Source organism: Electrophorus electricus, chromosome 10 (genome assembly GCF_041902795.1).
Source record: "Electrophorus electricus isolate QZ-2024a chromosome 10, ASM4190279v1, whole genome shotgun sequence".
Taxonomy (NCBI): domain Eukaryota; kingdom Metazoa; phylum Chordata; class Actinopteri; order Gymnotiformes; family Gymnotidae; genus Electrophorus; species Electrophorus electricus.
Genome location: NC_137506.1, coordinates 16,764,943 through 16,788,276, shown reverse-complemented (window position 1 = coordinate 16,788,276; position 23,334 = coordinate 16,764,943). Strand labels below are relative to the sequence as shown.

The 23,334-nt window shown below is 41.2% G+C and overlaps 1 protein-coding gene across 1 annotated transcript in view; it reads right to left on the bottom strand.

Moving 5' to 3' along the window:
* The window catches only part of si:dkey-87k14.1 (leucine-rich repeat transmembrane protein FLRT2), a 30,350-nt gene extending 25,378 nt beyond the window's left edge, over nucleotides 1-4,972 (bottom strand). Inside the window, exon 1 of the mRNA XM_027013953.3 lies at nucleotides 3,765-4,972. The gene's annotated coding sequence lies outside the window, so the exon portion shown is untranslated. The remainder of the gene's footprint in view (nucleotides 1-3,764) is intronic.
* Between the last annotated feature and the right edge of the window lie 18,362 nt (nucleotides 4,973-23,334).

Genomic DNA, 23,334 nt, shown 5'->3' with positions numbered 1-23,334 from the left:
GAAGCAGAAAAGTGCCGCTCAGTCTGCAGGTCCATCTGGCTACTCGGGTGGAACATTCTATGCTCCGACCCTTTGCACTCCTTTGTGTTGTCCTGTCCAACCAGGAAACAGTCAGAAACTGTTGCACTTTCAGCGGCGCGCCTTCGTCTTGGATGCGGGCGGCATCGGCGGCACGAGAAGCCCAGCCCGCTTGTCAACAGATGCATCCGTCTCCCCCCGGCTCGACTCTGAGTCTCACACCTCTGGCTGCCAGAGTAACTAGGCCAGTGAATGATGCTAATGCAAGCTATATTAATGAGAAGGATCACTTTCTGCTCTAATTATTTACCAGCAGGTCAGAGAGGAGCAGATAATTCTTCTTCAGGTGGCACTGGGCCGAGCGCCGACGTCTGCCACCCAGTTCTGATTAATCGAATCATGCCCCCGCAAATGAATCACATATGGACAATATCCTTCCACGCCACTTCACCGATGAGCATAACTTTCTCCACCCCTCAGCAGATTCTGCACTTTAAACGTCTTACTTTGTCCTCCATTCCGACTGGGCACGGAAGAAAAGAGAGAAAGGTCCAGAGGTCACTGGTCTTGGGATTTTGAATTCTTAAAGCCTGATTTAATCTGTTGCATAAGTCAAGCATTTTGGGTTCCAAGTCCTGTGCCCAGGTTTGTCAGACGACACGTCAGATTAATTGCAGTGTCTGCGGCAGACAGAGCTGCAGCTCCCCTCAGCCATGCATCAGCATTAAGGGAAAGTAGACCCAGTAGCTGTTATTTATCCGCCCTGTTAAACACTCCTGAAGTCCTGCTCGGCCTGTGCAGGGCACCTGGCGTCTGGCCCCTGTATGTGAAGCTTTAGCCTCGGGTCCTGTGCCATTGCAAGCATGGGGCCTCCTACCCCTCCGGGGTTATTTAAGTGCTTATGGTGATGCGTCATTCTCATTAGTCTTCCTCCAATGTAAAATCAGGCCACTTCTGTTCACCTGCACACACTGCAATTTCATTTAAGAGGTGCTAAAAGTAGTATTACGAGGGAGCAGGTCTGGAAATAAATTGGCTATAAGATATAGCACTGCAGTTTCTTCACATAAAATAATCACTGCTATGTTTTGTGTTGACGTTAGTGAATATAACAAGCAGTTTAGGGGTATTTACATGTATTTACTGCTCTGTATTGAGTTCAGACTATTTTAGCACCAACAGCAAGAAATGTTTCAGCAGCAAAATTGATAAACTGCAGTAGTACAGATTTGGTGTTGTCTGGAACGCATCATCTGACAGACCTTGAAGTTCATGAGAAAAGGTTAAAGGACACAATAGTTTTGTCAGAAATATGCATCCTGTGTATTTGTCTTAGCACGCACTGCAAACCCAGGCCCTTTTCCCGAAGGACACGGCATTTCAAGGCCAAGAGGTGAGCAACCCCACCTCAATAACAGCTCAACCTGTGGCAGGACATTATTGATAGAGCCTGATAAATCATGCTCCATGACGCACCTCATTCATTAAACCTGGCACTTTTTCAGCAAACCCTCTGCCACAACCAATGCAGATATACATCCAGGAGACATTTTTCTCGGTTATACGGCCACGGAATTTATGTTTCGCAGAGCCTGCTGCGCGAATTCCATTCTGTAGGAGACGTCTTGGGGAACACGTCCTCCAGTGTGTGCCATGTGACCTGAAGGTCAGGGATTGGCTTGTGTCCAGCTGGACTGATATGCTTGCAACAAGCCGGATTTGTTTTAATGAATGCTCCCTTTCTGACGTGTGCGTGCCGGGTGGGGTGGGGTGGGGTGAAGTGGGGTGTAGTTGGGGTTGCAGGGAATGCAAGTGTTCCCCCGCAGTTCCCTCACAGGGCAGAGGAGGACGCCCCATCTCGAATGTCCCTCATCCCATGGCGGGGGACAATCCCAGCCCTGCGTGCATTGTTACTGTTGCTCCGGGAAACAGGAATTTGAGCTAAAGTTAAACAAGCATGGATATTGCGGTTAGTGCGAGGAAGAAATGAAGATACTGGACTGCACTTGCTGCCCAAGGTTCTCTTGGCAAGAGAGAAAAATAATATTCCTTTTCACGATGGTCATCTTTCAGCAATGGCCACTAATGAACTGTTCTTTTATGGCTGTCTTTACAAACAAGGCCATGCAATGAACACCCTCCTCCCCACCCATCCTTTTTTATTTAGGACTTACTTGTTAAGAAACTTTTTCCGTTTTCATTTATTTTCCTAATTGCTTCTCAAGCTCACCGCATGGATTACTCAGGTGTAATGTTCACTTATCGCCAAATTCAGAGTACTCATCGTAACATCAAACAAAACTGGAATAACCTGCTTTTTTCTTGGTTGCAAAATATTCCTAAAAGGAATATGTGTACAATTTGCCTATGTAACAGTCATCATACGCATTTTTTGGCTCCCTTTACAGCGGCGAGAAAGCACTCACCCACTTTCGTATCCTTCACATGCTATTTCCCGGGACCATTCGCCCGGTGTAGTTCAGACAGCAGCCAGATAATCACGGTGTTTATGGAGCAGCAGAAAATGTCTAATGACTCTGCAGCAGGGGAAGCTTCCAGCGGGTTCACGGCCTAACGCCAAGGCCCGAGAACGGGTGCTTCTCATCTGTATTCCATGAGGCGAGGTTTAATCTCGATTCAGAGGACATGCTCTCGCTTGCCGTGGCCCACGTGCAGCGTTTGTCCAGACGCAAGATTCTGATCTCTCGCAGATAGAACAAGAGCCGTCAACTACATTAGGGAGTGTGGGTGACATTTTACAGCAGCTCATTCGAACGGTCTGACCTTTTTTAAAAAGCATTTGTTTTTATAAACAAATTGTGGTGTCTCTCTCATTCCTCGTTGTTTGGTTAAAGAGCCTTTAGACTGCATTTTTTTCCTGTCTTCCGATTTTCAATCCAATTAAATCGTTGCTAATTAGGTAAGCAACTTTTTTTTTTTTTTTTTACTATTTTTTGTTCACAACAACTGCACTTTTTGTATTTACCGCACATCTCACTTTGTTTGTTTATTTATGTGTTCGTTTTTGTTTTCATCCATTTTAGTCCAGTCTGAGACTTTTACTGCGTCATTATTTGGCTCCTGTGTGCTTGCAGGCGGGCCCGTTCTGGGGCCTCATTTGTGAGAGTGTACATTACCTGTTGGTAAATTGAGAGTGCTTAACCCTTGTGTCATAATTTATGACACGGTCTGTAAAGTCTGGTTAATGGGCTTTCTCCCTGAAAAAGCGTAGGTCTTAAAGGCTGGCAGTATATCACGTCACGGCCGCCCGGCCTCTGTCCACTCATTCTATCAAATGGTGAAGTGGTGCCAAAAACGCAAATGTCATTAACAGGATTGCTCTCCTTTTGCTGAATAAAAACATGCTTTTCTTTTTCAAAGCCCAAGCTCATTGTTCTTTTATGGAAAAAGACTTACAGTAAGTTTCACCAATTAAACCTTTAATTAAAAAAAATAAATTTTATATATATATAGTCAACGTGTTAAAAACCTTTTGCATGATATACAGTGCTGCAGGAAACACTCAACAAAAATAAACAGCAGTGAGATGCTGTCCTTCAACCCAGCGTTGAAGGAAACATTCTGGCAATGAAACCTCTGTCTACGCAAGGCCCTGCATGGATTTATCCCAGACCTCTCCCATGCACATAGTGTTTCACAATGATAAGAAGCACCACTATACCACATGCACAGAAAATTAAAAAAACAAAACAAAGGCAATGTTCTTTTCAGCACTGATCACTTACATTCTGGAAGCCAGAACCTGTGCTGTGGTTAGGGGACGCCAAGGCTCTAGAGTTTCCATTTGGTCCTGCTGCATAATGTTCTCATTAATTAGTGCTATTTTCGTGGCAGTCTCGTTGATTCTGCTTCGTGAGTTTGCTTCGTTTAAACAATACCTGAATATGGTCCAGATTCTCTTGGTGCTGCTTGTAAACCAGCCCGATCATTTGCCCTGCCAACACAAACAGACTCCCACTTCAGGATCTGTCAATTTGCGGCTATAAATCACAGTAGGAAGCCGTACACAGGCGGACCTTTGGAGAGGCCGAGAAACTGAAGCCAGTTTCGCCCGGGGGAGCTCAAGCAGGGGACACATCCAAGGGGCGGGGCCGGGCGAGGACGGGCGCCTCCCTGGGACATATCTCCAACACTTAATCACGCCTCCCACCAGCTGAACAAATGGAGATAGATGTTGTCCCCTGCTCCTGCCTTATCTCCAGGAGTGGTGGATAAAAGACTGAGAGGACAGATTCCAACGTTTGTGTGTCACAAGATGTATGAGGTGACAGAAGTATTAAATACCAGAATGAGCTTAATAGTTCAAACTGCATAGTAAAGCACAGCTCAGAGTACAGCACTCACAAAGCTTTCTACACACACACACACACACACACACACACACACAAATGCGCACATAGAAAGGATTTCACTGAGGTATCTCTGTCTGTGTCATGTGTTCCCAGTTCGCCATGTTGGATTTAATGTTCTGTGTTCTTCTAGTGTTGAATGTCATGCTGTATAATATTGAATATTAGGCGTTTAATGGTTTGTTAAAAGGTAGTGGACTGGGCTGGCTTAACTTACCGCTTCAGAAGTGACCCAGTCTCATAATGACTAACTAGGGAGCTATTACTCAAACTTTTATTGACTGTGCTTATTGATGAAGGACAAAGTCTTTGCTGTTTGAACAATAAAATCTTGAACTGTTTAGACGGATCAGCTTCCTTCTGCAGTGAGAGGCATATATCGTGCAGGCAGTCAAAGTCAGAGTCACAAAGCCAATTCTCAATAAATCTCAATTAGCCCTTTTTATTCCAAACTGTAAATGTTTTGCATGATGCAGACAAAGGCAAAACCACAATAATAACATCTGAGCTGCTGATACGGCACTGGTTGCTTAGGCGTGTGTGTGCGTGTGTGTGCGTGTGTGTGTGTGTGTGTGTGCGTGCGTGAATGTGTGTGTGCGTGTGTGCGTGCGTGCGTGTGCGTGCGTGCGTGTGTGTGTGTGCGTGCGTGCGTGCGTGTGTGTGTGTGTGTGTGTGTGTGTGTGTGTGTAAGTACAAGTACTAGCCTTTTTTACACATAAAATTACTAAGTAGCATAGGCGTAGTTATTCCTGCTCACACTATTCATATAATGTGTTAGGTCGGATGGTGTGAACAGTCTCCCCCCAAAGCTGAAATGAAACCTAGGGTACTGTTAAGTAGACTGTTGATAAACAAACTGTCTTACAATTCATGGCAAGTAAAAGCACTGTTTAAACGGTAGCAGCACAAACAATGATATGAATGGAATCAAAGCTGTGCTCACAGTCCCAGAGAGTGAAATAAGCTTTCTCGCTCTACTTGGCTTTAGAACTATTGCTGTGTCCAGACGATTCCTTAACTCTTGCTTGTGCTTTTTGGGAATGATTGGCACAGTGTTGTGTTTCGTGCTGTTTGCCGAGCCCTCTCACACCCCCTCCCTTCTGCCGCTGTCGCAGAGAGAGCACCGGGCTCTCGCCAAGCAGAACACCCTGTATTTAGCAACAGCGCCGCTCTACGCTGTTTACGAAGAGCCGACGTGCACTCTTGCAGGGTGAGCGTGAATTATGCAGGCCTATAGGCCATCATTTGTCTCCTCGTCCATATTAGACGGAGCTTCAATCAGCCACTTGTTCTGGCAAGACTTGCACGGAACAATTCTTCCTCGCGTTGACTCTCACCCTGATAATGGACAAAAAACGCATGCATGTGTGTGGGCGTGTGTACATGTCACTGTGTGTGTGTGTGTGTGTGTGTGTGTGTGTGTGTGTGTTAGCTATAGAGACAAAGATTCAGATCACAGAAGCTCCAGATGAACGTCGTTTCTGCCGAGGCTCCGCTGGTACCTTCTAAGCGTGAGGCCTCTTAACAAGTGAGATAGGAGATTAGCACTTCCACTTTGCAGCCAGTGGCCAGACTCAGACATGTAATTAACAGGGCACAGGGCTGCAGTTTCACCCAGGTCAGCAGCCTGGATGCCTGGTTCTGCTGCATTCGTCAGCACTCCTCTGCTTTGCCACTCATCTATATTTTCTGCCGGGGTGTTTTTTACTGTGTACTGGATGACCACTTTCTCATTAGAGGAATATTAGGGTTATGTCTATTGATTATCGGTTTAGAGCTATTGGAACTGAAGTAGTGTGACTAGAGCATCAGGTACAAACAGGGCTGAGTTTTGTTTGTGTGTCTGATGAAAATTTCTTACAAATTTTGCACCCAGAGAGGTTTATTCTGACCGTTTGCGTTCCACACTTCATTAGATACAGAGTGAGTACCAGGGTTCCCCTCCTTTCCTCCCACTAAAACAACATTAATGTATTTCTCCTGCCAACTATTTGGAAGGTACATGCATTCCCTTAGAGCAGTTTATCATATTGGCAGGCTTTCTGCACGCATACACATGAAAATGTAGAATGCAAAAGCCTTCATTAATGATGCAAAATTGTAGAGATTTTTTTATGTTCTTACTTAATACATGCAACAATGGCACCAGCTCTTCTGTCTGCCTGTTTCTCTCTCTCTCTCTCTCTCTCTCTCTCTCTCTCTCTCTCTCTCTCTCTCTCTCAGAACCGCTGAGGTAATGCCTGCCCATATCCAGGAGGTGTTTCTCAGTGAGAGGTGCTGAAATAGATGAGCTGTTGTGTTGACATTAATTTTCCCCTTTTGAATAACCAAATACAATTGCTTAAACACCCATCAAGAATTACTTAAAGTTGGATCCCAAAACACTCCATAATGTAGCATACAATCTACAAAATATTGTACCATACAATCTACAAAACTTTGTTTGCACATACCTGTAACTTTGTTTGCACACTGGGGTAGACTCTGTTTGGACCTAAATATGTGAAGCAATCAAATAAACATGTCATAATTTATTTTTTAATGGTTCCTTCTGATTTTAACAGGAGTTACGTAGAACAAACAACAGCCTTGCCCAGAATTCCTGGAACGGTCTCTGTGCATTTACGCCCCTTACCTTTTGAGTATTATCCTCATAAGAGAACAACTCATTGTATTCATTGTAACCTTAGGTATGCAGCGCCCTTTTCGAGCAAGTCAAGGCATGAGATGCCATGTTGGATAAATGACATGCGCATAGCACGAGACCCTCAGGAATGGCTGAGGGACGATAGCAGAGTGGCATGTTGAACAACTGGCTTGTGAAAACAGTGGTGGACCCCCCCCCCCCACCAAACAGTGTGGCGTCAGGCACCTGTCATGTGGACGCAGTGCTGAAAGCTCACCGTCTGCAGTCGAGAGGCGACGCTCACCCAACTCTGCAGCTTCACAGACTCCGACATGACGCCTCTGACATACACTGAGATGAAATGCCATGAGGGATAGAAGGTTTTCCACAGCGTTGGACATGCGATTCTTAGATTCATGTTGGCCCGCCATGGCGGGGTGTGTGTGTGTGTGAGGGGGGGGGGGGGGGGGGGTGTCTTGCTGTTCCGACCCACAACGTAGTAAACCAATTAATCACTGTCAGTGATATGGAGAGTGGCACATGTGACAGGGCTCTGAGAAAAGGTTTCTGGAGCCCCTTGTACACTGTCAGCGTGCCGAGTATGAGTTTATTTCCTATTGATTCGGCATTTGTGAGGTTCACCGTGGCGGCTACAGGGTCTGTCTAAATTCTGTAGCGCTAGATTATGAGTGATATTTTAATTCACTGATCGATGTGAGTTAATGGAACAGCACATCGGTAGCTTTAGTGAGGAAGAGATGGGAGTACACAGTGCTCGGTTATTTGTGTTTTTTGCTTTAAATCAATACTAACAACCTAAAAATGCGTGCATTTCAATGCCACAGCTTACAACAGTAAGTATAGAAGGGGAGAAAATTGATGTCTAAATGGTAGATGTACAATCTGAGATATTTTTTTCTTTTGCATCTCTCTCACTTTCTCTTTTTAATTTCTTTATTGACCAGTTACTATCTCTCTGGACATACATTTTTATGTCTCTGGAATAAAATGTTTAGGTCTGTAAAATGACAAGGGGAAAAACCTCCTACTATCCAGAATCTGATGGTGGGCCAACACTGGCAGCCAACAAGACACAGGCATCTATTGCCGACTTGCTCAGTTTGTGTGCCAACCCATCTGAGGCATTGAGCAGTGGCCAGAATATCTTGGTGAGCTCTGTACCATACTCTTCCTCCCTCCCTCCACATATGGAATTTAACCCACGATGTCCCAACACCCAGTAGCAGCCTGCATGCTCGCTCACCCCACACCACACCGCTGTAGGGGAGGCACGTTACACCCCAGGGGGGGGGAGACAGCCAGACACAGAACTGACAGCCTGTAGCCATGAAAATGAGTGCAACTTTACAAAAAAATAAAAAGCCATGTACTTTTCTTTTACTTGGGTTGATTGTCCCAAACATACACCCCCACACCCACACACCCCAAAACATAATACTGTCAGCACGTGGGTTTTCCAAAGGTCTACATATTTCTGTAACTAAATAGTGCTATTCTTAAGTAACCATAGATAAATAAATAAATAAATAAATAAATAAATAAATAACTGTTTTGGCTCTTTTATTTATTGAAGAGAAAGCGATGTTTTGCACAAGAAAGCTCCTGGGGACCAGTAGAATGTCTCCACTGTGTCAGAATCCTCCGATCACTGTGAATACATAAAGAAACAACAGTGAAAGCTTCTCCATAAGGAAAATAAAACAGAGCGCGCGCACACACACACACACACACACACACACACACACATATGCATATACATACCCAAACCAACACACAAACAAGCACAGACAAACAAACAAAAAACTTTTTTTCCATGAAAGTAGGATTGGCAATGTTCTCTGTATATTTTAATACTGATTCTGAAATTCATGATTTGAGTTCAGACTGAGTTCAAACTCATTTGTGACCCATACAGGCCTTGATGTTATTTATGTGATAGTTCAGTTACTGCATGCACACCTCGTGCCATAGCATTCTGCTGTATCCTCCTAAAACACGTACACTTTACAAATAAATATCTGTAATTTAGGGAAACACATGGGCTGCCTGTTATGTAGGTGGGGGGTCTCAGGCAGTGTTTGTTCTTATGAATAATGGATCTGTAGGAGAATTGACATATTAAGTATCAGCTTGTATTCATTATTTAACAGGCAAATGAAAAGTGCTTTGATAACTTACAAACATGCAGCCTTTTTTTCCTGCTTCACTGGAATGTCTGTTAACCGGGGATTTTAAAAACATGTGCTTTTCTCAATGTCTGTTAACCAGGGATTTAAAAAACATGTGCTTTTATCAAGTTTTCTCTCAAAATGCTCCCCGCTCTTAATGTCTCATCTGTTCCATAGTCCTACAACACACTGCACTTGAGGGCCTACTGTTTATTTATTATAATATATTTAGTTGGTTGTTTGCGACATATTTGCTTGATATTGTGAACCTACTTTAAAATGGAATACTTTTGTCAGTGTTTGTCCTTTTAATTGTATAGGAGTAGACAAGTACTATAGCCTTGCTGATGTTAGTTTTACCACAGTGTTATAACCCAAATGTAGTCTCCTTTAGTTTCTACTGCTAGACACTTTAACATCCTGGATGACTAAAAACCTTCATAGACTGTTGTGTTGCTGTAATCATCCGAATGGGTTACGCCAATTACATTCTCCAGCTCAACAGTCACTTATTGAGTCACTCTTACGTTATCCTGTGTGGTTAAAAAATAGATGCTTCTCAGAGCCGTTTGTTTGGTGCATTCAGGAATCGGGATAGCCAAGCCCCGAGGTTGTATCCTTGTATTCTGTTTATATTCTCCCTGATCCTCTTCTGCTCCAGTGTGCACAACCATACAACCAAACACTTTCTGGAACCCTTCTTGGGACCATTTCCCACTAGACTCCTATCCAATCACTGCTTGCACACAGAGAGAAATATGGTGTCCATTCAGAAGATTACAGGAAATGGACATCTTTAAGGTTGCATTGGCTTAAGAGAGAAGCGTGCTGGTATGTTCTGCTGCAGCTCACTCTGCAGATGTCCTGCTCTGGCTTCCACTGTTGGCCCTGCACTCCCAGTGTTGATATTGGCCCAAACGGATGACAGTCTTAATACTGATAACAGTAATAATCATTAATCCTGCCTATGATTAAATACATTTGGACAGTGTGAAGGCAGATCTGCCATGCTGATTAATATCTTAGGGAATCTGTTCAAAAGCATTTAAGAATCACCAAAGCTTTGCCCCAGAATTTGTCCTGTTCTAATTTAGAAAACATAACTCTGAAAAAAAACACTGTCTCTGTACTGTTAGAATGGCTTTATACATAACTATCGCCCATAATAGACCTCTTAAAAGCCCTGATCTAAATCCTGTCCGTTTTGTCACAGTTCATTTGTCATTAAATGAGTGGGCGAGGAGCTGGAATATCCTTGTGCTCCCTGTGACATTAGCCAGCTGCATAATGAACAATTAAACTTCCATTATTCCCAAGCGCACTAAAAACGATTTAGCATTTGCTTTTGTGTGTGTTGATGAGCTTTCACTCTGGCAAACAAGAGCTATGGCCGTTAATACGTAACATTCATAAGACAGTGTCACTCTCTTCCTTTTCATTTTTAAACTAAACCGTTTCAACGAAGGTCATCATTTTTGCCTTTAACTCTTGTTTTTTTTTAATTGGCATGGAGAACATAATTGCATGAACATCATACACTGTCATACAGTGTAAACCTTTAACACACGTATGGGATGGGTTTTTGAGAAGTCATATTTAGTGGAAGGGCTAGGGTCTTGGCTTTAGCATGGGTCGGGCTGAAAGATTTTCCCTTTGATCCTCTATTGTTTGTTTTCTCTCTCTTACCCCACATTTTAAAATGGGTTTACATTGGATTTGTTCGACATGGTGATATACTGTCTTTTTTATGGGGCATTGTTGTAGGCCCCAGGCCTTGTAGTGCGTTGTTTTTAAGTGTAGGCTCATATTTATGTGTTTTGGAAGAGGCTGTTAATTACATCATTTGGTTCTAATAAAACCATTTTTTACATGCACAAGACTTTCATTTATTATGAAAAGACCTTGACATGAACTACAGCACCTGGAAGCGCAGAGGCCTGTAAATCACTGGTGTGCTTGTTGCCAGATTGTGAGCTAAAGTGGCTGTCTAAATACTGCTCCCAAATGCATTCAATGCTTACCATTCTTTCTTGACGTATGACTTTAACAGCTACTGTTGTATATTCATTTCGACTGTTAAGTGAATGTTTGGGCACTGGCTAATTTTATGCACAACACTGAAGTGTTATTTAGTGCACAATAATGATGTCTGCTCAGCACACCCTGAAGAGCAAGTCGACCAAAAACAGAAGTGATGCGCAATCAATATATATTTGTTTCATGAGCCCACATGCCTCAACTCATTCAGCGTCAGGGCCTACAAGATATGTAATAGCAATTTGATTCGTTGAAATATTTATGAACGAAACTTGATTACATATTATTATCTTTCCTATATGGAAGATTCTGGTTTCCACAACACCTTCTCTCCATTAATAGAGCATATATTTCATGCATGTCATGTCAACTGCAATGCAAATGTGAAAACTGTCTTATTTAGCCCAGCTGGAAATAGCAGACAGATTGCTTCTGTTTCTGCACTACTGTAGGTGCACTCTGACATTGTAAGTGCAATCAATTTGAACACAAGGATTTATAGAGTATTGGAGATTTAAAGTTCAAGAGGGTAGGAATACTAAGCGACTTAAAGATGACGCTGCTCTCGGCCACCCCCAAGAGGAGAGGTCTCTTCCCACTAGACCGAGCTTCTTGCACAACGCGGCAACTTTGACCTAATTCCTGGAGTAACGCAGAAGTGGGAATCGTAAATTAAGTACTTCTGTGTAGATGTTGCTATCTTGCTCCCGGACCCGTTCCTTATCTCTCAGTTAGCAATGCCGCAGTTGGTATATTTCCATCTGCCAGGGCTGGAGGTGCTTATGGCTTTATCGGCAGCAAGAGCTCCTCTGAAATGGGGCCAGGCGTTCGGTACTGATGCTTTTCAGTTACGTTTCCAGGGACATCTGCCTGAGCTTGCCAGGGACCAGGAGGTTAAGAGCTGCTCAGCACAAGGTTACGTTTATCCTGCTCCATTTAATGCAGAGCAAGTGCGGATCAAAGGAAACAATGCACATTCCGATTTCCACGTCATTAATATGAGCAATTTAGCATGTTAATTTCTTGTCTCAACTGCAATTAACTTTAAATTATCAGACGACCTTGCTGTATAACCTCACATGCTCATGAAATTCAGAGGAGGGCTGTTGTCGCTACCCTGTTGCTGTAGGGTACGAGCTCCCATAACACATTACATGAACCCTGTTTGAGAAATTAGCACCTCTCTGTCTTAATAGTTTATTACCTCAAGAGCTATTAGGAGATGCACTCCTCACTGGTTTCACCGTTCCACAAAGAATTGGAACATTGAAGAGGTTTTCTTTATCTTTGTATAAGGAGTGTTTGTTTGTGCTTCTATCACTATGGTAATGGTGGAATAAATGGTTGGTTATCCCTCCTGATCAGTGGGAGGCTCTTCCTATACTGAGTGGGAGGGAAAAAGGAGCAATGGAGAAAGAGTTTTAGCTGACTCCCCATACACATCTGAGAGAATTTCCTGTTCAGGGTTACTCTAAGCCACGAGTGATTACTTGCAAAATATTACTTTTTTTTTTTTCTTTTTTTTTTCACTGAAATACAGCAAGTGACCTTGGCTATAAACTGGGAAAAGTTCCAGCCGACTTTGACTTTTATGGTCAGGAAATCCCAGTGTGAACTGGTCACTGTATCTTATAGGACACCTTTACCGTTCCCAAGGTGCTGAAATTGATAAGCGTAGCCAAAGGAAAAGCCAGAGGAAGTGCCCGATCATGTGGCCTTGACCTCTGACCTATCACACGGGGCGCTGCGCTTTAAGGCAGACAGTTCTGCGGAGGGAAAAGGGTGTACCTTAAAATCTGCAAAACACCACACTTTTATACACAGGCAACAGAAATTGAGCTCTTGTGGGCCAAGTTACTCATCATCTTAATGTTTGAGAGATAGAGAGAGAGACAGAGAGAGAGAGAGAGAGAGAGAGAGAGAGAGAGAGAGAGAGAGAGGGCAGATAAATGGGGAGAATAGCCTTCGTGGGACAGGCCGTGTCTGAATGACTTCTGAGAATACTGCAGCTTTCACGTATTAGCCACCACAGGTGTTCTCACAGTGTGTCTCCAAGGTTGCAGTTATCAAAATCAGTGTGGGCACATTAAACTAGAAAATGGAGAGAGAGAGGCAGAGAAAGAAACACAGAGAGAGAGAGAGAGAGACAAGCCTCGGTTTTCCTGGCCGTAGCCGAGTCCAGATGTTCTTGTTAGTTTCCCAGAAGCGCTCCAGCTCACAGCACACTGGCCATGTTACACTGCTCTGCCAGCACAGCCGGCAACTGGCACATCTTAATGCAGAATCTGTTAACTGAGGTACTGAAAAACCAGTGAAGTTGGTCAATGTAAACAGCCAGAAGTGGAACAATGTATCTTGGCCTGAGTATGTATTTCAGATATTGGCTTTCTGTCTGTACCCAAAATGGTGACGTCAACCAATATCATCTGGAATGTCAATGACATCTCAATTGCCACACATATTACATATACGCATTATAATCTCTAATTTCATTTATATCCATGTGTCAGAATTCATATAGCCATATCTATTTGTACAATTTCTATTTTATGTCCAATTAAACCTTCTTAATGACGTATGTATTATGATCAAATGAACTGCCATTAAGGGTCATATATTATTTGTGATAGATTAGGAAGCAAATCATTAGGCAGCCAAACATTTTTGAAAAAAGTAAGGTAGCGAACAGAGGAAATATTTCTGTGGTTAATGACCTGTTTGTGAAACATTTGAAAGTTGTAAATGTGTTTTTTATGCAAGTGACTAAACATATCATTTAATTATTACAGCTATTGAAGCTTTTGAAGAGAATATTGTTATCATGAATTGGCCTTCGAAAATTATGTTTAAACTTTGGCAATATCATTTGTAAAGAATGAATATTACAATGCGCTGAAGTTATGATTAATACAGCAGTCAAGTTTTCTAAATAAAACTCAACAGCTTCTTCCACCCACTGCCAAGAATAAGACACAACTCCTTTCTTTGGTCAGCCCTCAGAGGTCAAGCCCAAGAAATATTACTTTGGAGGCATGAATATAGCCCTCACACTCTATTGTCTATTTGAGTGTTGGGGGTGGGGTTGGTGAGGGTGGGGGTTCTGCTACAAAGACATTTCACAGAGTGCAATTTTTGTCATTGTTATAATGGTCACCTTGGTGGTAAGAAGTCTCAGAAAGTCAGTCTCATACTAAATCACAGCAGCAAAAGTATTGTCTTTATTGCTTGTTGATTCACAGTTTTGTTTTTGTTTTTTTGTTCACTGCTGCAATGGTTCGCTTTGGCAGTCTGAGACTTCAATATTGCCAGTTGATAAAGAAGTATGTGATTTTCTTTCTAAAGCATTCTCTGCCCTTGGAGAAAGAGAATACAGGACTGTACACTAGTTTCTTATTGTATTTAATAATTCAAAAGCACCAGGAACCTACTCATGCTTCTACACCACTGGCAAAGAGCGAATAATTAGCAATTTCTCATTGCTGAAGAGGGCAATAGTGACCTCAAAGCCTGTCCCTGATGATATGTTCCTTGTTTATCACCTGCTCTTTGTATCACGTTTTTCTTGGAGTTCTATATGGTGGAGGATGAGGCCACCACTTTTTAAATCAATCTGTCGTCTCTGTTGGGAGCAGGGGGTGTACTGATAGAACGGCAGCATTAATCAAGCAGCCCATCCAGATGTTTTCAAGGTCGAGTTACTTCAAACAACAAGCAGAATGCTGGCACACCGCAATGGGAAGTGTTGCATAATAATACAGCTTTATTCATGTATTCATAGGGGATGTGTATGGCTCAGAATCCAAGATTTATTCATAAATGCTTTGTCTAAACATGCTAGTGTTTAGTGTGTTGTGGAATGCTTTATCTTAAATAAAAAATGTTTTATCTTACATAAAATATTTTAAAAAACAAATGTAGTTCAAACCATACGCGAACTTCCAACATAGTTTTAAACAATGAATACATGTAAAAAGTAATAATGTAATAATATTTTGTAGTAGTTTTGTAATTTATTTTTTTTTTGTTATACATTACTCATTGCAATCACTCTTAAATAATAACATTAGTCTTTAATTGGTCTTTCTGCACCATATTGCCACTATGATGACATTTACTTTGGGTAAAGAACTATGAGGTTTATGAATAACATGTAGACAAATGATTTAATCATAGCTTCCGCTTACTTAATATGACATTTGTCACCATGATGACGGTACCTCCTGTAGGGATAGTGAATATGCTCAAGTCAGTCATATAAGACAACTCCTGAAAAGTTATGAGCTGTATAGCTTATTAGTCTTATAATGACTTTTTTCTAATGCCTTTGTTAGAATGAAATCTAACACAATACTCTCAGTGTTTGCAGTTCATACAAAGCTTTCAGGACTGGCTTGGGATATTGCATATCTCCCATTTTAATTGTCAGTGTGTTTTTTTGAACTAGCATTGTCCTCTTCCACATTTAATAAATTGCTAATATTATCTCAGTAACTACAGTCTTAACATTTTTGTTGTGGATGGTCAAGAAAGGCTCTGTGCTTTTTCCTTGCATGTATCATTTTGCTTTAATCAGTGCAACTTTTTGTATATCTTTGGAAATGCCATCATCCTGTTGTTTTCAGATATATACAGGAAAAGTACATTTGACATGAGAAATAATCTTCTTTACACAGAAGCAAATCCTCATCGAACCCTTAAATCAATAATATGTTCGATTTTTACATTTGAAATTTTACAGCTTTAAACAGAGTGTGCAAATACTGTATGATGACTTTTTTTTTCTTCTCAGTACCACTAGCTTTAATCTCATTACACTACACCACAGAGGAATTCTGATCAAATCAGAGGTTATGTCTTGTTTTATTTGCCAAAGGTGGAATTAGTTCTGTGACCTGACAATACCCATTTCATAAAATCTATAGGCTTTAATCATTCTAATAATACACTATTGTGTGTGTTGAAAAGACCTTCAGTATATTTTTAGCAATATGGTGATTCATGAGGAAATTAATCACAGACTGAATTACTGAAAGGAATAATTCCCAGTGCTCAGAAATAACCCGATAAAGCCTGAAGAAAATAACTTATTTCTTACAACTAATTTACAAAGAGCAAAATCAATTAGTAGCCCACACAGTTTCTTACCCAATGACACATCTATCACAAATGAATATAATTTTGCATAAATATTTCTATGACTGTGGAAACCATGTCCTAAACACTGTTGCTGATATGCATCTCACATACTGCACTGATTTTCAATGGCCAGTGGCTAAAAACCAAAGGCCATTAAATGCCTAGTCTGGGATCCAGTCTCTTGCGGCTCACTATATATATATATATATATATATATATATATATATATATATATATATATATATATATATATATATATATATATATAAATATGAAATAATATTTTGGAATTTCATAATACTGGCATAATAGATAACCTATACTGGCTGAAATTCTGTAAATGTTTCTGCAAATAAATATTCTCCAAAGTTCAGCTTAAAAGCTTTAGCCAGAATTGTATGGACTCCAGTATGGGTGAGCAGTAGCATTTCAAGAGGTCCTATCCTGACAGCACAATTGCTTTTATCAGCTCACTTAAGTTGGATTTATGTAAAGTTGGCAGTTCTGGCAACAGGGAACACCCTTATTTGTTTTGATACAGTGAAGAAAGCACCATCATCTATCATTCCTCTGACATAACACAAAACTGGGCCTTTATCACTGATATCCTCTGGGACGCAGCCTCTCATGTAGGGACAAGCACGGGGAACATGACAACTGGCAGTTCTGGAGCTCAGCATCGGCATTCAATGACATGACTGTGTTGCACACACCACACCCGGCCAAAGGGAACCATAAACACCCACAGAAAATCACACCTGCAGAAACAATTTCAATGAACCACTCCTGCCAAGTGTTTTGTTGTAGCACACTCTGGCCCGTTCTATGATCATGATACTAATTGACAGCGGAAACTGGATGCGTTTCATCCCTCGCCGTATCCTCGCAGGACAATTTTAGAAGAGGCTGCATACACTTGTGGACTTTGTCTAACACTCTTGGAGGAAGGCAGAATATATGATTCCCCATCCCCATCTTTGACACAGCCATGACGGGCGGAGTCTGTTTTTTGCTGTGGGACAAACCTCAGCTACGTGACGCCAGTGATATTGAGGAGCAGGGGCTGTGTTTAATAAGCAGCAGGCTGCTCTCTTTCTCACTCATGTTTAAACTGAGCCATGGCTCAGCGGGATCTCAAGCCAGCAAAAAGCGATATGTCCTTCAGAACAAAGCTACATATGCCATTCGTGCACCCTTATGTTTATATGGAACATTCATTAGAAGCTTTAAGACTTATCCAGTTGCATACACAGTATATATATATATATATATATATATATATATATATAGATATAGATAGATAGATAGATAGATAGATAGATAGATAGATAGATAGATAGATAGATAGATAGATAGATAGAGAGAGAGAGAGAGAGAGAGAGAGAGAGAGAGAGAGATGTAGCAAAAAAAGTGCTGTGAAGTGCATAAAGCTTACAGAGGAAGAGGATGTTTCAGACAGAGGTCCTTCATCAGTGGTACGAGCAAAGTGCAAGAAAAGCAGTGGTGATGGGTGATGAAGGACGTACATCTGAAACATCCCATTTAAAACTACACTACGTAGGCTACTGCAATCAATCAGCAGTGATCTTTTAGTTGAAAACCATCCATCTGTGAACTAGGTAGAAGGTGTCTGACAAGCTGTGGAAAGCCACAGTGTGTAACTATACCATGCAGCTGTACTGTAAATATGACATAAGTGTACCTAATCAACAGTGAATGTGTATATGTGGGTGCAAGGTGTTTCTGGAAGTGGATGGTGTGTATGAATATAATGTATATGCACTATTTAAAAATTCTCTACTCACCCTCCCCCGGGAAGCCTCTTTTTCCTTCAAACTCGGTTCCCCCACCAGAGGCCTGGGAGCTTGAGATTCTGTGTAGTATCTTAGCTGTTCCCAGGACTGCACTCTTTTGGACAGAGATCTTGAATGTTGTTCCTGGGATCTGCTAAAGCCATTCTCCCAGTTTGGGGGTCACAGCCCCTAGTGCTCCGATTATTGCAGCCCTTGCTGCAAGGTGTTCCTTCCTAGCTTTTCGTGTTCCTTGGTCCTGATGTTGCAATAACTTGGGACTGCTACATCACTATTCTGCTGTTTTCCCTTTACTATTGTGTCCAATTGGTTATATATGTATATATATATATATATATATATATATATATATATATATATATATATATATGTATGTGTGTGTGTGTGTGTGTGTGTGTGTGTGTGTGTGTGTGTGTGTGTGTCATTTGTTATAATAATGATAAACTAAATAATGAACTATTCTTCTACATTGTGAATATACTTGGCTAAGATTCAGATGATTTATTCCAACATCCCTGCTCTAGACATACTGTACATCCTGTACATTCTCATTGGACTTTAAGCAAGAGGTTACCTTTTCAAAACTCATTACTACTCACAGCAAATGCCACCTGCACATTCTTGCAGAGTAAAGACTTAATTATTTCTGCTTGCCACAAAGCTGTCCCCTTCTGATTTTTAAAAAATGTCTTATTATTATTTTATTTATTTTAATATTTATTTATTTATTTATTATTTATGTATTTGCATTTAGTGGATGTTCAAGTGTTGTCTTTACCCGTGGAGTCTTGCATTAGAGCTGAGTGTATCAGTGTAACTTATTCCCCAGGACATATGCGGATGATGTTCTGCTCCGAGTTGGAGCCGTCATTATAAATAATCTCAAAATTGCCCTGCACCTGTCACTGTTCACTGAATACAGAAGCTCCCAGGGGGGTAATGATACCCCTGGAAACTGATAAATGTGCCAAGCGTAATCACAGGCACACAAGCTCTGGTTTATTCTGGGAAGCAAAAAAAAAATTTTTTAAATGCAAAAAAAAAAAGAAGAACAAAAAATGAGGAGGCAAAAACAGAAGCGCGAGGTGAAAATCACAGTGTCTTGCTTCAGTAAACATCACAATGGGAATGAAGCCAGGTGTGCAAGGACAGCCATGCTGTAGATTTGCTGATGATGCTGCGAGCTGCATGATTGAAGTGAAACATCAGATGTGTTTCCCCTTCTCCTCTGACAGGAGAGCTTCTCCTCATCAGTTCCACACCCTGGGACTGGATGGCTCAGACCTCAGTCCTCAGTTGACTTAACCCCTTTAACTCCTAAATGTGTCCATGGTGTAAGACTGATCTCCCAGGACTATTGCCCCACCTTCATTCATGGCTCTCTTCCTGGAAGGGCACAGATAGATTTATGGCAGTGGAGGACCTGGCTAGTGTGGTTCACATAAATATTTAATTTCTCACTGTTATCTCTACCCCGGAATGTGAGATGGAATGGCTGGGAATTACTGTAGGGTTTTGGTTCTGGACTGGTGAGTGGAACAGAGTAAGGCAATAGAAGCTAGCTAAGCCTAGTCCTGAAGGCAGAAGTTGAAAGAGCTGAGCAGAATTGTTAGACTGGATCAATAATATCCTCCTCAGCTGTTTGGCCACTGGGAGAATTACAACTTACTCCCAAACTCGGGTGTGTGTGTGTGTGTGTGTGTGTGTGTGTGTGTGTGTGTGTGTGTGTGTTTATATATATATATATATATATATAACTGATTGCTAAATACCATAAATGTAAATGTAAAACAGTTCCTTATCTATAACCTCACTCACAGAATGAGAAATGAGGAAAGTAATCTTCAACTCTCCATCTAAAGTATCTGATCTCAACAGTTAGTAACCCAAAGTGCCATTTTAAATGGTCACATTTCCAATAACACATTTTCAGTAGTGACACATTTAAAAATAATCAAAAGCAAGGAACCACAATAATGCAGACAGAGCTCCCCTGAATTCCTGTTATTTCTCCATGCACTCCTGTTTGGAAGACCAAAGCGCACCACACAGGTAAACATGACTAAGATAATGATTTCTGTAAGTTGTTTGCTTGTTGCACCTTGACATTAATGCAGCTTGACATATATTACAGCCAAAATGTAGTGGTTTCTCTTTTATACAGCTTTATAGGTTAGATAGTGTGAAAATGTGATTACGAGTGTTAAAAATCATAAAATGCAGTTATAATCCAGCAAGACATGACTTAAACGAAATGTTAAAAGTTATTTTCAGACCTGGAGGTATTCAGATATTAGGTCATGGTTCAAAGAGTCCCTTTATCTTGAATATTTCTTATGCCTTACCCCATTTCAACAGAGCTGTGCTGAATGTCTTGCTTGGGCAGAAAATTAGCATTCAGTTACAGTGGCCGTGTGCTGATCCTTTGTTTTGATCTACAGGTTACGCCTCTTTTATCTGATTCAGGTTAGGAACCTTTACGTAACCTCCTTCACCAGGATTCTGCCCTCTTACAAGAACCTGGCAGGCTTTGAATTTCAATCCATGATAAAGCCTCTTTGGCTGGGCAGACAACTATTTTTGAATGTTTGGTTAGATAGAGGAAGTGACCATCTGCACTGAGAAGAATGAGAAGAGGTATTATTTAAAATAAATAAATAAGTAATAAATTACATATCCATTAACAGTGGTTTTGTTTGTTTGTATTTCCCCTTTGAATGCAGGAAGTGTCCTTATTAAATGTAATGGTGAGCAGCTTTTGAATTAGTTTGTTCCTGTTAAATTGGAAGGATTCGCGAATTTACATAAAGTGATGTGATTGGACTGCATGACTGCAGCAGTTAACAAGTAATAAATCCCAGATGCTGAAAACAATGTGGATTGCATATGGCTACCAGCAGTCCACCTGCTGGTAATGTTGACATAGCATTAATGTGTCAGTTTCGCTTGTTGCTAATCCATGAATATGTGTACGCATTACTTTGTTATTGGTAAACAAGACCTTACACCTGTGGACTGAAGTAGTGCATGTCATGCATGTTCTTCTTAAACCCTGCCTGACTTTGAGAAATCTTGAGTGAATGCCATGGGAGAAGGAGACTCATTATCCAAATACGGCAATAATGTGCTATATGCTCATCTAAATTCTCCAACTATTCTGACAGCAATCTATCCCCCAAAGAAGAGCGACTGTATGGTCCCCAAGGACATTGTTTAAGATGAGAGAGATGTTTAAGGGGTTTCCTTTTGTCTCCCACACTTCTCTTTCATACAAAAAGTAATCTCATATGCCTGGATAATCATTCGGGCCTCTGTCAACTGGGAAATGACCCCATGACCTGGCAAGATTAAGATCACCTTGAATTATTAATTTTTCTCTTTTCTGAGGCCTGACTCCCAAGGCAGCTCTTGAATGTCAGCCAGATTGTTTGGACTGTCACTGAGCCTCTGTCAATAGACAGGACTGCCTCACCGTGAGGTGGTATAGGGACATCCACAAGGGTCAGAATAGTAAGAGTCAGAGCTGATTCTGATTCTGACTCTGACTCTGACTCTGGCTCTGACTCTAGCTCTGATTCTGATTCTGATTCTGATTCTGATTCTGTACTCGATATTAGAAAGCCCCGCCTCTGTTCTCCACTTCACTTTAATCCACATAATATTGAAATAAATGGGGGGGGGGGGGAGTTCACTTTTTGTGGCTAAATAAAAAGTACAGTTTAAACAGAAATTGTGTATAAATATGTAGCAGTTTACAAACAATAATCATGGCATAAAAACAAATATGTGTATGATCATATTTTACAAACAGTGTATGTAAGACCATGAAAAGGTCAAGAGTTTACTACCTGTTGTAAACATTATCTAAACTTGAGTGTTGTTTTTTTCTATCTGACTGTTCTGGATAGCAAGAGACAGGCTAAGAAAACACCTTGGTTTACAGGTCTATAAACTCCAGGACCCATTTAAATGGTTAGTCTGGTGAGCTCTGTATTCGCCTGTGTCCTAGCTGCTGACATCAATACGACTGTTGTTCATATGTCTAATCTGACCACACTTCTTTGTGGCTGACATGTTTATCCACATCTATGCACTTTCTGCCCTGCCCAACTGCAAGGCCAAGTTGTCGGGCACTGTTTGGTAAGCTTTCGGGTTTGCCTCCCAGAGGTGCTGTGGTGCTGTGTATATGTGTATCCACGATTGTCGTTAGGTTGTTTTATAACATGTATTTTTGTTTGTTTTTACTGGGATTACAGCTAAAAAAGAGCTTGACTGTTTATTGTTATTGTTTTTCTGAATTTGAACATAAATATCGAATAATACAATAGACACTGTCACTGGACTGTCACATGGAAAAGTTTGAATGATTTTAAGACCTCAGTGGTTCAAGGAAACTCCTCTCTTTGCCAAGTGTGTAGAGCCAAGTGGTACAAAGATCACCCTCCTCTTACAAGACTCAGCATGTCTGGAGTATGGAAACCCACAGCAGCTTAGGAGGCAGTGGGAAAACAGCCACTTCTTGACTCGAGTCATACGTATGAAAGTCCATCACCAGGGATTAAAGTTCAGTAATATATTCACTGATTACCATTCTGTGTGAAAACCCAAGAGTGAAGAAGCACAGAGACAAATGTGTGAATATTAGACCCTTAATGACTATAACATTTTTGAATGTCAGGTCATCTTCTCATTGGATGATTCAGCTGAGAGAGATAAATGGAAATAGTACTAAATTAAAGAAAGAAAAACACCTTAAAGATTCATTTGCTAAGAAAATTGTATGCTTTAATGGAACTTTTTAACAGTGAAATTTAATATCTGATAAATAATTCAAGTTGAGAGATGGGCCCTGCCTAATAGAACCATTCTCTTCTGTTGATTATTTTCACCAATGTGGAAAGAGTTTCTTGTGGGCTGTCAAAGAAATCAAACCAGTCAAACCAAAGAAAATAATATGTCCAAGGGCAAATCTGGCTCTCAATAGGGGTCATTATATATGACACAAGTCCAGTACAGTGCTTTCTCTGAGGATTTCAAAGAAGGAACCACATAAATACACAGTGGACAGTGCCTCTAGGAGGCTGAGGTGAACCCCCTACTAATAAAGGTCACAGATGGTTTGGAAGGCCAGTGTGATTTTCAGGCAG